Raw genomic sequence first — 13,721 nt, 5'->3', positions numbered from 1 at the left:
TCAGACTACAAGCCAGACCCTTTTAATTCACAGACCATGACCAGATTTAGCCGGCCTAAATATTTAAAGCATTAATAATCAGTAAAAATGTTTCTTTACCTGTGCTCCCCACAACTATATACGGGAAGAGAGGGACTGGTGGTTATGTGGGGACAAATATATACCCTTTAATTAAAGGAAGATCAAGAATCACATGCAGTAGCCACTCAGGTTGTTGTCCATATAGCTCAGCAAATAGAAAATGGGTGTGGATTAAAACACCAGGTTACTCGGATGACCGACAGTGTTGACCAGCTTCGTTGCACAAGCACACACAAATGATGGGGTGATCCCTGGTAAGGTCAGTGAGGAGGAAAGCAAGTACAAGTCAGTGAAGTGGAAGAAAAAGGCTTTATTTATAGACAGAGGAAACCTCCTGTCCTTCAGCTCTTCCTTATCTTGGAGCTACATCTTCTTGTCAGAGAGAGGAGAGAGGAGAAAGTAGAAATCTGTTGCATTCCCCAGTAAGACTGAGCTCCCCTTCCTGTCTGGTTTGCCCTCCTCAGAAATTCATTACGATTTGTTCCTTGCAGACTTGGGTCTCTGCTGCTCAGGTGACAGATTTACTCCAAAGAGGGATACTCGGGTCTAATTCCTCCACCAGTTTTTCATAGGGTTAAACAAGAGCACACAGGAAGCCTCTTTCTAGGTGTTCTTCCCTCAAAGGATGAAGCTTCTGCTGAATCTAATATCCCCTTTGCCTGGCTGGCTTGGTGTCATATGTTGTTATTAGTCCAGGTGTGTTCCCACACTGAGGCTGGGGGCAAAGTAAATCACCCTACAAGCACAGCTCACCCTAACTTTCCTTAGTGGAGGTGAGAGGGTTTTCTGATCCTCTTTGGCTGTGCTCATACTGCTAAATAAAAGTGCTAGACTCCTGTTCACTCACACTTGTTCCTTAACTCCCGGGCGGTTTTGGACCATTTCAGCTAGCTCTCTCCAAGCCAAATCTGCTGGGCAGGGTGGTAACTGCAAGTGATGTGGACATGAGCCAGCCAGAGCCATTTGGACTTGGATCAATCCCTGGCCCTTTTTAATTAAGCAATATAAATTCACTCCTAGGTTCCTGAACAACTAGGAGGAGTTTAAGGTGGGGGAAGGATATCAATGCTAAACTGAAGGTGGACAGTTCTTACTCACAATTCTTACTTGCCATCTGTTAGTGAGAAGATGAGACTGGCTCTCCCTTTGAAGTTACTTTAAGATCTCCAGTATAAGCTCCTTCACGCAGATTTATGGTGATCTGCTAGCTCTGAATGGCACCGAACATTCTAACATTTTTCTGCCTACTGGAAGAAAAATGCAAATTAATATTGAACCTATACTACGCTCCTACACAGTGCCTCATGCTTGTAAGCACGCAGAAATGCCTTTGAAACCACCCGATAGAGACAAAAGCTATTTAAATGCTTCCAGTGTTGGATACCTCTATAGTTTATACTGCCCAGTGCACGGTGTCTGATATGAAGATTTACAAAGCTTAAGACCCCCAGAAGCACACGCACTGCATTTTAAAAGTTGCGTTGTAAATCAATGTTGGGAGGAGAGGAGGGAATAACAGATTTCGTTTCACCGGCAGTTACTGTGGCAACTGACTGTTGCAGTTCAGCTTGAGGGCCACCCCCCTGAGTTGACTCCTGTGCCATCTCTGCTGCAGGTGAGCCTGCAGGTGTTAGCCCAGGCAGCTGGAGCACAGGTAGGACTCCACATGCCCGTGCAGGTCCAAAACAGCAAGGGTGGCCAGTCGGGCTCAGGCAGACGGCTTGCAGACCGTCCGTGCGACAGCAGGCGGGCAGGCAGGAGGCCCTGGACAATCAGCCTAAGGTCACCCTGGAGGCCACTCCTTCAGAGCTGCGCAATGACAGCTGGTAGGCTCATGAGAGTGTAGGAGCATCTTCATTTATAAAAGCGAAGCCAACATTTACAAGGATACCTCACCTTTAGCAAGATAGCTATAAATGGAATAAATTGAGAGAAGCTAGACTCTCAAATGTAACTCTCTCAGATGTCCTTGGGAAAGAAACACTTCTAGAAATAGATGTTTTCCATGAAAATGTCCTTAAATTTCAGATCTATTTGCTCTTCAATTGACAAGTAGCTTAAACAATTTCTAAATTCTGCTTCCCTGTAGGACTCTCTTTCACTAACCTTTCTAAATGACTACAGATTCCTTTAATCCCTTTATTATTTACTTTATAATTTCTTTTGTCATTCTGGTTTTTCATCTCCCTCTGAGAATAAGTGGGAGAGAGAGCATCCCACACTATTCATGTATCATCCACACAGCACTTGAAAAAAATCTCACCTAATGTACTAACATCGCATTCTGACTTACTTTTGTTCAAACTTCATCAAGTTCCACCCCCAAATTCTTAACCTATACATATGACTACAAGGGCTTAGTATTTATCTTTTCCTCACCTTTCATCTTAAACCTATTAACAGGTATTCTTTCTGGCAGCCAGCTGAGAACATAGCCAGCTACTGACAGCCAAGGAAAATGGGCCTCAGCAAACATAATGAAATCTCATGTTGATGTTTCTCCTGATATTTTATTAAATGGTTTTAACCTAGACTGCACAACTTACAGCTTGCTTCTGCTTTGGTTATAAAGTCCTAAACTGCTGCCTCTGCTTTCATCCTGATGGCAGCCGGCACAACTGGCGTAAAATCATTCTCATCCAGTGTCTAAGAGGCCGTGAAACTAAGTAAATATGCAGTTAAACTACAATGGTATTCACCTGCACATCCTTAGGTTCAATTATTTTTTCTCATTGTGCTTAAAGAGTGTGTTTTTAATTGAGAGCACTTTATTTTTTTAGGTATCAAGGAACCCCTTAGACTGTGTTCTCCTAAGTGTTGTATGGCAATGGTCAAAGCACACGTGATGTCGAAGTGCTAAGAAAACCAATGTCTCCTAAGATACACTTTCACTGAAAATCTTCAGTGAGGAGAGAACATCTTCTGTGGCCCACAAATCACAGGACTCATCTCCACTTCATGTCAGTAATACCCCAGATACATCATCTCCTATAAACTGCAAATACAACCTGAAGTGAGGAAAGGCACTAGAACACAAAATCACAGTGACTCCATCCCACTACCGTGGCGCACATTCCTCCTACCATGAGTAAACTCATTGATTTTACCCAGATATGTATTACCTAGGAAACTACAAGAGCCTTTTTTTTTTTTTGCTTTTTTTTCTCTTGCACTTTTACAACTCCACAAACATTATCAGGGTTTAAAGTCCAGTTCGAAAACGAAATAAGGCCTCCTTCAAAAAATATGAGTCTTCAACACAAACGCTACATAATGACACATTTGCTGTAAAACAATCCTGTACTGATTTTAGATGCCCTGTTCCATGGAATAAGAGTCCACGCTACAAGTTTCAAAGGTAAGGGAATTAATCCTTGACATGTTTCAAAACTTTGTGCCATTAAGCAGAGCCCAACACTTGAGAGCACAGGGAGTCATAACACATACAGTCACTGGTTTTGCCACAGATGAGATTTTTTTCCCTGGTCAGCAGGAACCCTAGAGCACGTTGTGCTGAAGTGGCATGTCACAATCCTCTCACACACTAGCATCACAAAATTAGACTACCAAAAGTGAACGCAATCAAAGGTGAAGAAGGCGAATAAAAGGCGAGCAACATCCAGACACCAGGTTTTCTCTGTCTGTACCCTGCAGAAGGTACGGACATATGTGGCATGCCCTACATCCACACAGGTTTGCCAGTTCTCTGGGAGCTCTTCAGCAGGGTACCACAACCACAAGCTTCAAAGAGGCATTTAGCACCCAAGTCAGCCAGCAAAGCCAGGACTTGGAACTCATTACCGCTCAGGTCAAGTAAGAATTGCTCAGCAATATTATCCAGAAAACTTTCCTGGAAGTTGAAGAGTCCCACATAAAGCATTTTATCCTCAAGCACGTAATATCCTCAGACAATCCTTAAAACAAATGAAAGGGATAACATTTGTTCTCAGGTCTTCTGAATCCTCTTGCTGATTTTACTGTCATTTCCTAATCAATCACAGTTGCTTTACTGCCTCTACATTTACGTACTTCTGCTACTGTTCTGCTACTGTAAATTAGCAGAAAGTGAGTAACCCATTATTCATACAGCTTATGCCCAATAAAACAAAGGGTAGTCCAGCAGCCTACCCTTCATCCATCATAAATATCTATTACATCAGTAATAACCTGTACAGTCATTCTGCTCAGTGCCACCAGCTAATTATTCAAAGTGGTAGAGAGAACTGAAAGAAATATAATTAAGGGCTAATTTTCCTGAGAAACCCTAACTCAAAGTAAAAAGGTGAGATTCCTGCACAAGCAGCAGGTGAAAGAACTGAAAGAGATGTGAAAGGCTATAATGGAGGCAACAGTGTTTGGGATGGGTCACGGTCATATTCACAGAGATACAACAGGCCGGAGTAAAGCAAGGAGACTAGCAAATGTGAGTACTGAAAGTCTTTATATCCCTGTTTTCTGAGGCAAAAAGTCTCCTTCACATGGGGACAAACATAAAAAAAAAAAAACCAACAACCACATTTATACTGGCAAGGGGCTAGGAGGAAACCTCTGGGGGGCACAAAGCTTTACAAATTTTAATCCACCTGTCAATGCCATTTATAAACATGGATTTTAGTGAAAGCTGAGAGTCCAAGCCACAAAATTGCACCTGGGTTTTAGTCAGCCTGAAGTTAATTCACATCTGAGATGTTGGGTTGATCTCCTGGTGGGATAATCTGCCTAAATCACATTTAGGTTCAGCTTCTCAGGGACTATTAGTAGTCTGGGTATCGACTTGCAATTTCCAGTTCCAAGAAAATCAGAACTGTAAAATGTTTTTTCATATCATGAGGACTATGAATTAATAAGCACTACTATTAATTTAACCTTTACTAAGACATTCCTGATAGGATAGTCTATTTTATAAGACACTGCTATACTGATGAGTTAACTGATATTTTTTTTCGAGCATTTCCCTACTGTATAATTTTTCTTCATCTTTTTCTCTATCTTCCACTATGCACTGGTAATTCCTGTTCATCTAATTCAGTGTCAGTAAATGTACCTATATTAGTAATTAAACTACTGGGCAATAGTGATGCTCCATAATGCACTTCTCTAATGAGAAGCGTGAACTGGGAACTGTTTAATCTGGACGTTCTGTCTAAATGTAGTAGGACATGCTTAGAAATACATTTACTGAAAGGGTAACAAGTCTAGCAAACTTGCCATCTTTAAATTAACATTTTCGGCTCAAATCTCATTAAAGAGCAATGAAATTCTTGTATATTTCCTTTGCTAGCATTGGTGAGAACCAAGAGATTTATATGTAAACAGAAGTCTTTGCTTTTATATGCAAGCTCTCTCTCCTACTCAAACTGTTCAACACTGGTATAAAATTATAGGTTTTGGTCACACTAGAGCTTAATTCTTTAAAAGCTTGTTCAAGGGAGCAATATCCCACTTCTACCCTCAAGAGAAAGGACTTTGTGAAAACATGCCCTTTGCAGGAGATACTTCCTTATCCCATAGGCCTAGAAAATCCATAGGAATGAACTCCTTTTAGCTGGATGAAAGCAGAGCGTGCAAAGGGACGTGTCAGCTGCTGCCTCATCTTTGTCCTCCAAATCCAGAGCCATCCTGTATCCTCAGCAAAGGCACGTTATACTGCACAGGAACTGAAATGATAGAAATGCCCAGGATTTTCTGACAGTTCAAGGAAAGAGAAGGCACCAAGAAGGAATTGCTCTTCACCCTATAGATGAGATACCCCTGAAAAGCTCCCCCCGTGACTAATAATCACAAACATGGAGCAGGAAAAGCAGCCTGAGCCTCTGGTTTTCAACAGGAGAAGAACCAAGGAGCACCCACTGAAATCACAACCCCCTCCAAACTCTTTCTACATCAGCACGTGGTTACGTGGAGCTCACTGTCACGCAAAGTTTTTGATGCCCAAAATAGAAATGCTGTTTCCCAAATTAAGGTGTATAGCTCCTTCAGAAGCTGCTACATGCAGTGGCCTGCATATAAAGCTCTCATATAAGACAGTCTAGTGACAGACAAAAACTGAGAGGATAGATTAAGGGAAGGATCAAACCTGGATTTGCCCTGTGGTTTGTATTTTTCTTACACTACCTAAAGCCCAGAGCTGGAGAAGGACATGTTCAAGAGCAGAGGCGTGTGAGTCCCACACATTCTGTATCCTCGCTATGTTCTTATCTTTCCAAATGACAAAGTTGCACAAAAAAAAAAAAAAAAATGGAAGACAAGATGAATTTTCCGAGAACAGTAAAGTCTGTTCCCCTATCAGTTCAGTGAAATACAGACTGTTCTGGAACCTCCTTAAAACAAATTTTTCATAGAGGATTACAGTTTATTTGTATCACTGCCTGAGAGCAGAAGCCAAAACAATTTCAATGGAATCAAAATGTTTAACCTTGGTTCGATGCTGCTGTCTGACGGGACCAGGTTAATTTTAGTGGTGCAAAATGACTAAGCCAAGTAATTTTCGAGACACTACCTTCAGTGTGCAAATGTTAAACTTGTTCAGTGCAATTCCTCATGCTGTTTCCAGTTAAAAGTAAAATAAGCAGGTGTCAGAGTGAAAACACAAAATACGGACATTAAAATTATACCATCAATTTCTGCCAGCAACTGAGTGTCATTTATTATCATTTGACCCACACAAACACCCAATATTTATTCTCAAATTATTAATATGTTGCTTATGTTCAACACGGTGTGTTACCTAAACTACTGCATTGAATTTTACTGCAGAAGGTGCTATTATTCTGACTTGTGCATTGAATTTTACTACTGATATTGCTGTTTGGACTTCTCCATGCTGTCTCATCAGCAACAATTTACTTTCCTTGCTACTATGAGGGCTTCTAACAGAGTATGCTACAGACACAAAACCCCAGCATTCCATTTATCCACTAAAAGCCTTTCACTTAACAATTTTTGAGGTTTTGCCCTCGAAAAGATCCTCTTCAAAGCCAGCATGCTCCTGATTTGAATAACAACTTTGTTAGTTACTCAAACACTATTTATCTTTGCTGCAGGTTATATCAGAAAGAATATGTCACTTACATACATTTTGTTCGCTGTGAGTTCAGCCCATCATGGTGCCAAACACCATCAGTTTCCTTTGCAGTTGTAATTTTCAGTACTTCTGAGTGGCTCAGAACCTCTAAAGATCCACTTCGAGAACATGATAAGTAATTTTTTAATAGCCAATCTGAAGACGAATATATCCCTTTAAGCACTTTATTACATGGTCTCCAGTAAGAAGATTAGCTTCCCAGTTGCTTGGTCTGTTCCGACAGTAGAAAAACACTCTGTGCAAGAAGCGAGCTCCTTCTGAAGTCAAGTCCTGCAAAGCTTATTTCCAGGTACATCATTTTTCTACTGTATACACTCTTTTTGTACAGTGGTGAGAAGCTCTCAGGTACATTAATTGTACATCATCAAGCCTTGTGCTACACAACAGCAATTTTTTTCACAACAGAGATTGCAAAATTTTAAGATTATTCTGTTACTCAGTAAGTTGTTCAGCAAACTAGTAATTTGTCTTTGAAAAGCTATCATTTTCTGAAACGCAAAAAGCAAACAAAAGGACCAACAGCACATTTGTGCAATATTCAGACATTGTCTGGAAGTTGTAACAAGCAGGAAAGCAAGGCATAGGGAAGGAACAGTGTGCCCAAAACCATAAAAGCCATCTGAAAGAGAATTAGTTATCGAAACGAATCACTGCTCCCGAAGTAACAAGATCATCCTCGACTGAACGAAACCTGCTCCAGTCGGGCTCGGCGCTCACAGGCACGTTTAGCAAACGTCTGTAAATATTCAGCAGAGTTTAATGTGCACACGACCGCTTCATTTATCCAACCTCACAGCGTTTCATCCTACATGTTGAGTGACTAAACAAAAACCTCAGTAGTGACCCCACCAGCTACGAAATACCATCCCAGAGTCCATGCAATGCCCTGCTTCCTATTTCTTTAGTTTTATGAAGTCCTCTTGAAAAACTGGTTTCTGGTTTCAAACAACTGTCTCCTCTCCAGATTGTATTTTTATAGGCATTTACCAGACAGAAAATCTTTGCAAAGGGACAAATTCTGAATGTCTAAACCATTCCTTATCTAAATTTGAAGTCAATTGGAATTATAGCTCAAAATTAATATACTTAACGTAATCGAAGCAGGTAAATAGAATAAACATCAAACTCAAACAAAAACTGCATACATATAAATATTTAAACCAATGATATCTGTAAATACATTTTTCATATTTTCCCTAAGCCTAAGTCATCCTTTGTGTATTTGAATTCATTTATAAATGGCCTGTCATTAGCAGACATTGAACTAGGTGCAAGCATTTTATCACAGTAGGGAGATGCATGAGCAGGCATAAATTTCACCCTTTAACAAGTAGAATATGCAATTTAATTTGATCGAGAATAATTAAATTTGTATAAATTCAGAAAACGTATTCCACAGAGGACGAAACTTCAGTAGGTGAGATACATGTGAATAGGCAATTTTACATCTGAGCAAGAGAAACACACCGTGGCTCTACTGGCAGTCCAGGACTTGTGGTATTCGGGCAGCCAGAGCTGCTTTTCAGACCTACGTGAAGAAACTTCGAGGACTCGATGCCGCGGCTCTTACTGAGGCAAAATATCCTTTGTCTTTCGGTGGGAGGTTTGTTTTTGGTCTGTTCCGACAGTAGAAAAACACTCTGTGCAAGAAGCGAGCTCCTTCTGAAGTCAAGTCCTGCAAAGCTTATTTCCAGGTACATCATTTTTCTACTGTATACACTCTTTTTGTACAGTGGTGAGAAGCTCTCAGGTACATTAATTGTACATCATCAAGCCTTGTGCTACACAACAGCAATTTTTTTCACAACAGAGATTGCAAAATTTTAAGATTATTCTGTTACTCAGTAAGTTGTTCAGCAAACTAGTAATTTGTCTTTGAAAAGCTATCATTTTCTGAAACGCAAAAAGCAAACAAAAGGACCAACAGCACATTTGTGCAATATTCAGACATTGTCTGGAAGTTGTAACAAGCAGGAAAGCAAGGCATAGGGAAGGAACAGTGTGCCCAAAACCATAAAAGCCATCTGAAAGAGAATTAGTTATCGAAACGAATCACTGCTCCCGAAGTAACAAGATCATCCTCGACTGAACGAAACCTGCTCCAGTCGGGCTCGGCGCTCACAGGCACGTTTAGCAAACGTCTGTAAATATTCAGCAGAGTTTAATGTGCACACGACCGCTTCATTTATCCAACCTCACAGCGTTTCATCCTACATGTTGAGTGACTAAACAAAAACCTCAGTAGTGACCCCACCAGCTACGAAATACCATCCCAGAGTCCATGCAATGCCCTGCTTCCTATTTCTTTAGTTTTATGAAGTCCTCTTGAAAAACTGGTTTCTGGTTTCAAACAACTGTCTCCTCTCCAGATTGTATTTTTATAGGCATTTACCAGACAGAAAATCTTTGCAAAGGGACAAATTCTGAATGTCTAAACCATTCCTTATCTAAATTTGAAGTCAATTGGAATTATAGCTCAAAATTAATATACTTAACGTAATCGAAGCAGGTAAATAGAATAAACATCAAACTCAAACAAAAACTGCATACATATAAATATTTAAACCAATGATATCTGTAAATACATTTTTCATATTTTCCCTAAGCCTAAGTCATCCTTTGTGTATTTGAATTCATTTATAAATGGCCTGTCATTAGCAGACATTGAACTAGGTGCAAGCATTTTATCACAGTAGGGAGATGCATGAGCAGGCATAAATTTCACCCTTTAACAAGTAGAATATGCAATTTAATTTGATCGAGAATAATTAAATTTGTATAAATTCAGAAAACGTATTCCACAGAGGACGAAACTTCAGTAGGTGAGATACATGTGAATAGGCAATTTTACATCTGAGCAAGAGAAACACACCGTGGCTCTACTGGCAGTCCAGGACTTGTGGTATTCGGGCAGCCAGAGCTGCTTTTCAGACCTACGTGAAGAAACTTCGAGGACTCGATGCCGCGGCTCTTACTGAGGCAAAATATCCTTTGTCTTTCGGTGGGAGGTTTGTTTTTTATGAGTAAGGAAGGCAGCAGGGAGGGGGGTGGGGGGGTGGGCATTTTACTTAAGAATTCAAATAACGACACGCTATATACTTTATGGGCAGGAATCAAGCTTCCACTTGAAACAGACCTTCACGTAGCTGTGCTTATAAACTTACTCAACATTATAAGTGACCATGAAAGATGAGTCTTAACTATTTACGGAGCAGGAGTTTAACAAGAGACTCTGCAGAGATCCCAGTTCAGCCACAGATGCTCTTCTTTTTAAGTAACTTTTGAGGTAGATATGGGATTGATACTAGCAAAAACCAAATTCCTCTATCAGCAACATATTTATAGTAATGCCAATTTCCATCTACTCTGCTGTCAACAGCCCTGACTGAGTTGGAGAGATGCCTCTCCTTGGAGGTAAATGGAGAGGAAACCTGATCCATCCTTGGTCTGCTGGGCTGCCACCAGGAGTGAAACACGATAGCAATTCCTGCCATGGGGGCATCTAGTGCTCCAGCCAACTAACTCATCTCCCATGGGCACCCTAACAGTTGTCACCTATTCACTTGTTGCATTTGCTTCAAAAAACAGCCAGAGATGCTCTCCTCCCCACTTCCCCTCAAGCCCCAAATCCTCCCTGTGACTTAGCCATGCCCCAACTGAAGGTACCTAGTTTTAGAGACTCGGGGAGGTGAAGGGGAAGCCACCAGGACTGCATCTTATCATTACAAGCCCTGGCTCGGTCCTTACGGAGTCTTGAGCAATTTTTAACTCTTTGTGAGAAAAAGTCTCTTTTGTCTCATGCTTTGTGAAGTCCTCCTTGTGTGTCTGACAAGCTGGAAGGGCAGAGTTAGATGGGAATAATCGCAAAAGCAAGTGAGGCCCAGGGAACCTGGCAAATTGCAAATATTTTCATGCTGGACTGGATGCTGCAGATACATGGGGTTTCATTACCTCCTGTACTAATAAACTCAGGAAAAGTTTAAAAAAAAAAATCAATCAGTGCATGCAAAGCCACATCTATTGATTGTCAAAGTTTTTCTCCTTATGAAGAAATTTAAAGGTGTAAATAATTGTAGCAATCAAAGGCAGCTTCTCTTTCCAGGATCTCAAATTTGGAAGAAATTTGGTTAGAGCAAAACTATGATCAACTAAGACCAAAGCTTCCTAATGCAGCCCTGCCAGAGACTTACACACACCCCCCCGGACACCCCATCCTTCCTCACCTCACTCCCCCCAGAGCTCTGCTTGGTGCCAGTAAACCCGGCAGGACCCCCGGGGCTGGCAAGGAAGCCCCGGGAGGGGGGCATCGCTCGGAGGGGAGGGCTGCAGAGGAAACGCAAAGCAGAGAACATCTGGAAATGTGCCACCCAGTCCCGTTTCAGCTGTTGAAAGGGACCAAAAAAAAAAAAAAAAGGCACCAGGCCGAAAATCGCTAAATAAATTGAAATCACAGCCCGCGTTAGCTGCCTAACCTGCTTCATTTTCCGCACGGCTGGATCAACAGCAGCTGCTCGCTCCTGCGGTGCCTTTTGAGACCAAAAAGCCCGGTGGCTCCTGAAAAGTTCGGCGGGCAAAGGGCACCGGAGGAGGGTCGGGGAGGAGGGAAGGGGGGGGGTCTGCCCGCAGAGGGGGAGCCCCACGGCCCGGGGCGAGTCAGGGCACCACGGCAGCGTCTGCCTGCGCTCCCGCGGACGACCCCCAGCCTGGGTGGATTTGATCTGCCCCCCTGAGCAACTGTGAGGGAGTTACCAGCTAATCCGGCCAACCCGGTTACCAGCCCCCCCAGGCAGTTAGCCCGCGGGCAACGGGATGTCCGGACGGGGTTATGCGGGCTGGGCTGGGCTCGGCGTCCCGGCTCCACGTCGGAGCGGAGCAGAGCGGCGCAAACTGCGCGGGGCGGAGAGCGAAACTACGGATCTGTCCGGGGGGGGTGGCAACCGCAGGCCCCCCGTTTCTTCCCTCAGCTCTCCCACCGCCCTGTGCCTCCCTGGCACCCGTGGCAGCTGGGGGCAGAGACCCTCCAGCCCCCCTTTTTCCCCCCCTCCCCGAGTTTCTGCCCCCCCAGTCTGCCTCGTTTGTTCAGACCGGTGTCCCCCCCCTCGCCCCGAGGCCGACTCAGCCCTCCCCAGGCAGGGTGGCAGTAGCGGTGGGGCGCAGTGTCACTCCTGCCACCGAAACCCACTTGTCCCGTGTAGAGGGGGTAAGTGCGGCAAACTCGCTGGGGAGGGGGGGAAAGGTGTGCTGCCGTCCCCTGGCACCCCGGGGGACACGTCTAGGCTACACTTAACCAGCCTCCCCTCAGCAAGGGGGGGCCTTTAGTGGAGAGGGGTGTGTGTGTGTGTGTTATTATATATCTCCCCACCTCGTCCCCGAAATGAAAGGTCTAGAAACCACCCACCCCCGAGCCCTTCCTACGGGGCATCGCCCAGAGCACCACGGTGCTGGAGCCGGTGTCCCCCCCCTCGGGGCGCGGCCGGCAGCGGGAGAGGGGGCGTCCCTAGGGGCTGCAGGAAAGTGGCCGCCTGCCCTGCCCGCCCCATCCCGGCTTTAGAAGTTGCCCCCCGGCCGGGGGAGCCGGCTCTCTGCTGCTCCACCAAGGGGCGAGCGAAGCGAAGGGCACTTTGCGGGAGGCTGAGCGCAGGCTCCGGCGGGGCATTTCGGGCTCTTTGGTATGCTGAGAAGTGGCTGCTGTTTGCTGCAGCGGCGGGGAGAAAGGGGGCGAGACGAGGCGGCCAAGGGGAGCGAAGGGAGGGGGGGAGACAAAAATCCCTCCGAGGTGCCCACCTCAAGTCTCTGCACCGGGCAGGAGCCGTCAGGCCGGCTGTGCCGGGGCGGAGAGGGGTGCGGGCTGCCAGGGCTGCTGCTTGTTGATGTTGGGGTGTCAGAGAGGCGAGGAGAGCTTATGATCTACTACACTGCAGTGCCAGCGTCAGGAGCCTCCTGCTCGGGAGCTGCCACTGCAGGGCAGCCGGCACACACACACACACATACACACACACACACACGCCAGCGCACACACACGGCATCCCTCATCCCTCCCCTCACAGCCCGGGCTCCAGCCGCTCTCACCTCCCTAGCGCTTGCGGGCAACCTGCCGGCCGGGGGGGGCGAGCACGGCGGCGGGGGATACGACCAGAGCCCGGTGTGAAGGAGGCGGGGAGGGAGGACCGGTATTTCCCCTGAAAACCTCCCGGCTCCTTCGCCCGCCGAGCATCCCTTCTCGCCCACCTTGCTCGCCTTGGCCGCCCCGAGCAAGAGGGATGCAACAGCAGCAGCGTGACACCACACACACACACACACACACCCCGGGACCGGGCGGCCCAGAGCACCTGCAATTTGCATTTCTTATGTAATGTACTGCAAGTTTCCCCCTCGGAGGAACCCAAGCGCATGATCCTGGCTACCGGGCAGGCAGGGAGCCGCAGGCAGAGCCACCCGGCGGGTGCGCACCGAGGGGTCATCCCGGCAGGGGGAGAGGCGGAGGGGACGCAGCCACCCAGGCGGTGCCGCTGCCGCTCGGCAATAGCCGGCTGAGTTGCCGTCTGGGCACAAGCCC

The 13,721-nt window shown here is 45.2% G+C and overlaps 1 protein-coding gene across 1 annotated transcript in view; it reads right to left on the bottom strand.

The window, feature by feature from the left end:
- FGF14 (fibroblast growth factor 14) overlaps window positions 1–13,721 on the bottom strand; it is a 418,625-nt gene that overhangs the window by 404,095 nt on the left and 809 nt on the right. The window lies entirely within an intron of this gene.

This window comes from Calidris pugnax, unplaced genomic scaffold, assembly GCF_001431845.1.
Source record: "Calidris pugnax isolate Ruff unplaced genomic scaffold, ASM143184v1 scaffold69, whole genome shotgun sequence".
NCBI classification, from domain to species: Eukaryota; Metazoa; Chordata; class Aves; order Charadriiformes; family Scolopacidae; genus Calidris; species Calidris pugnax.
This window is presented reverse-complemented; position numbering and strand designations above follow the sequence as displayed.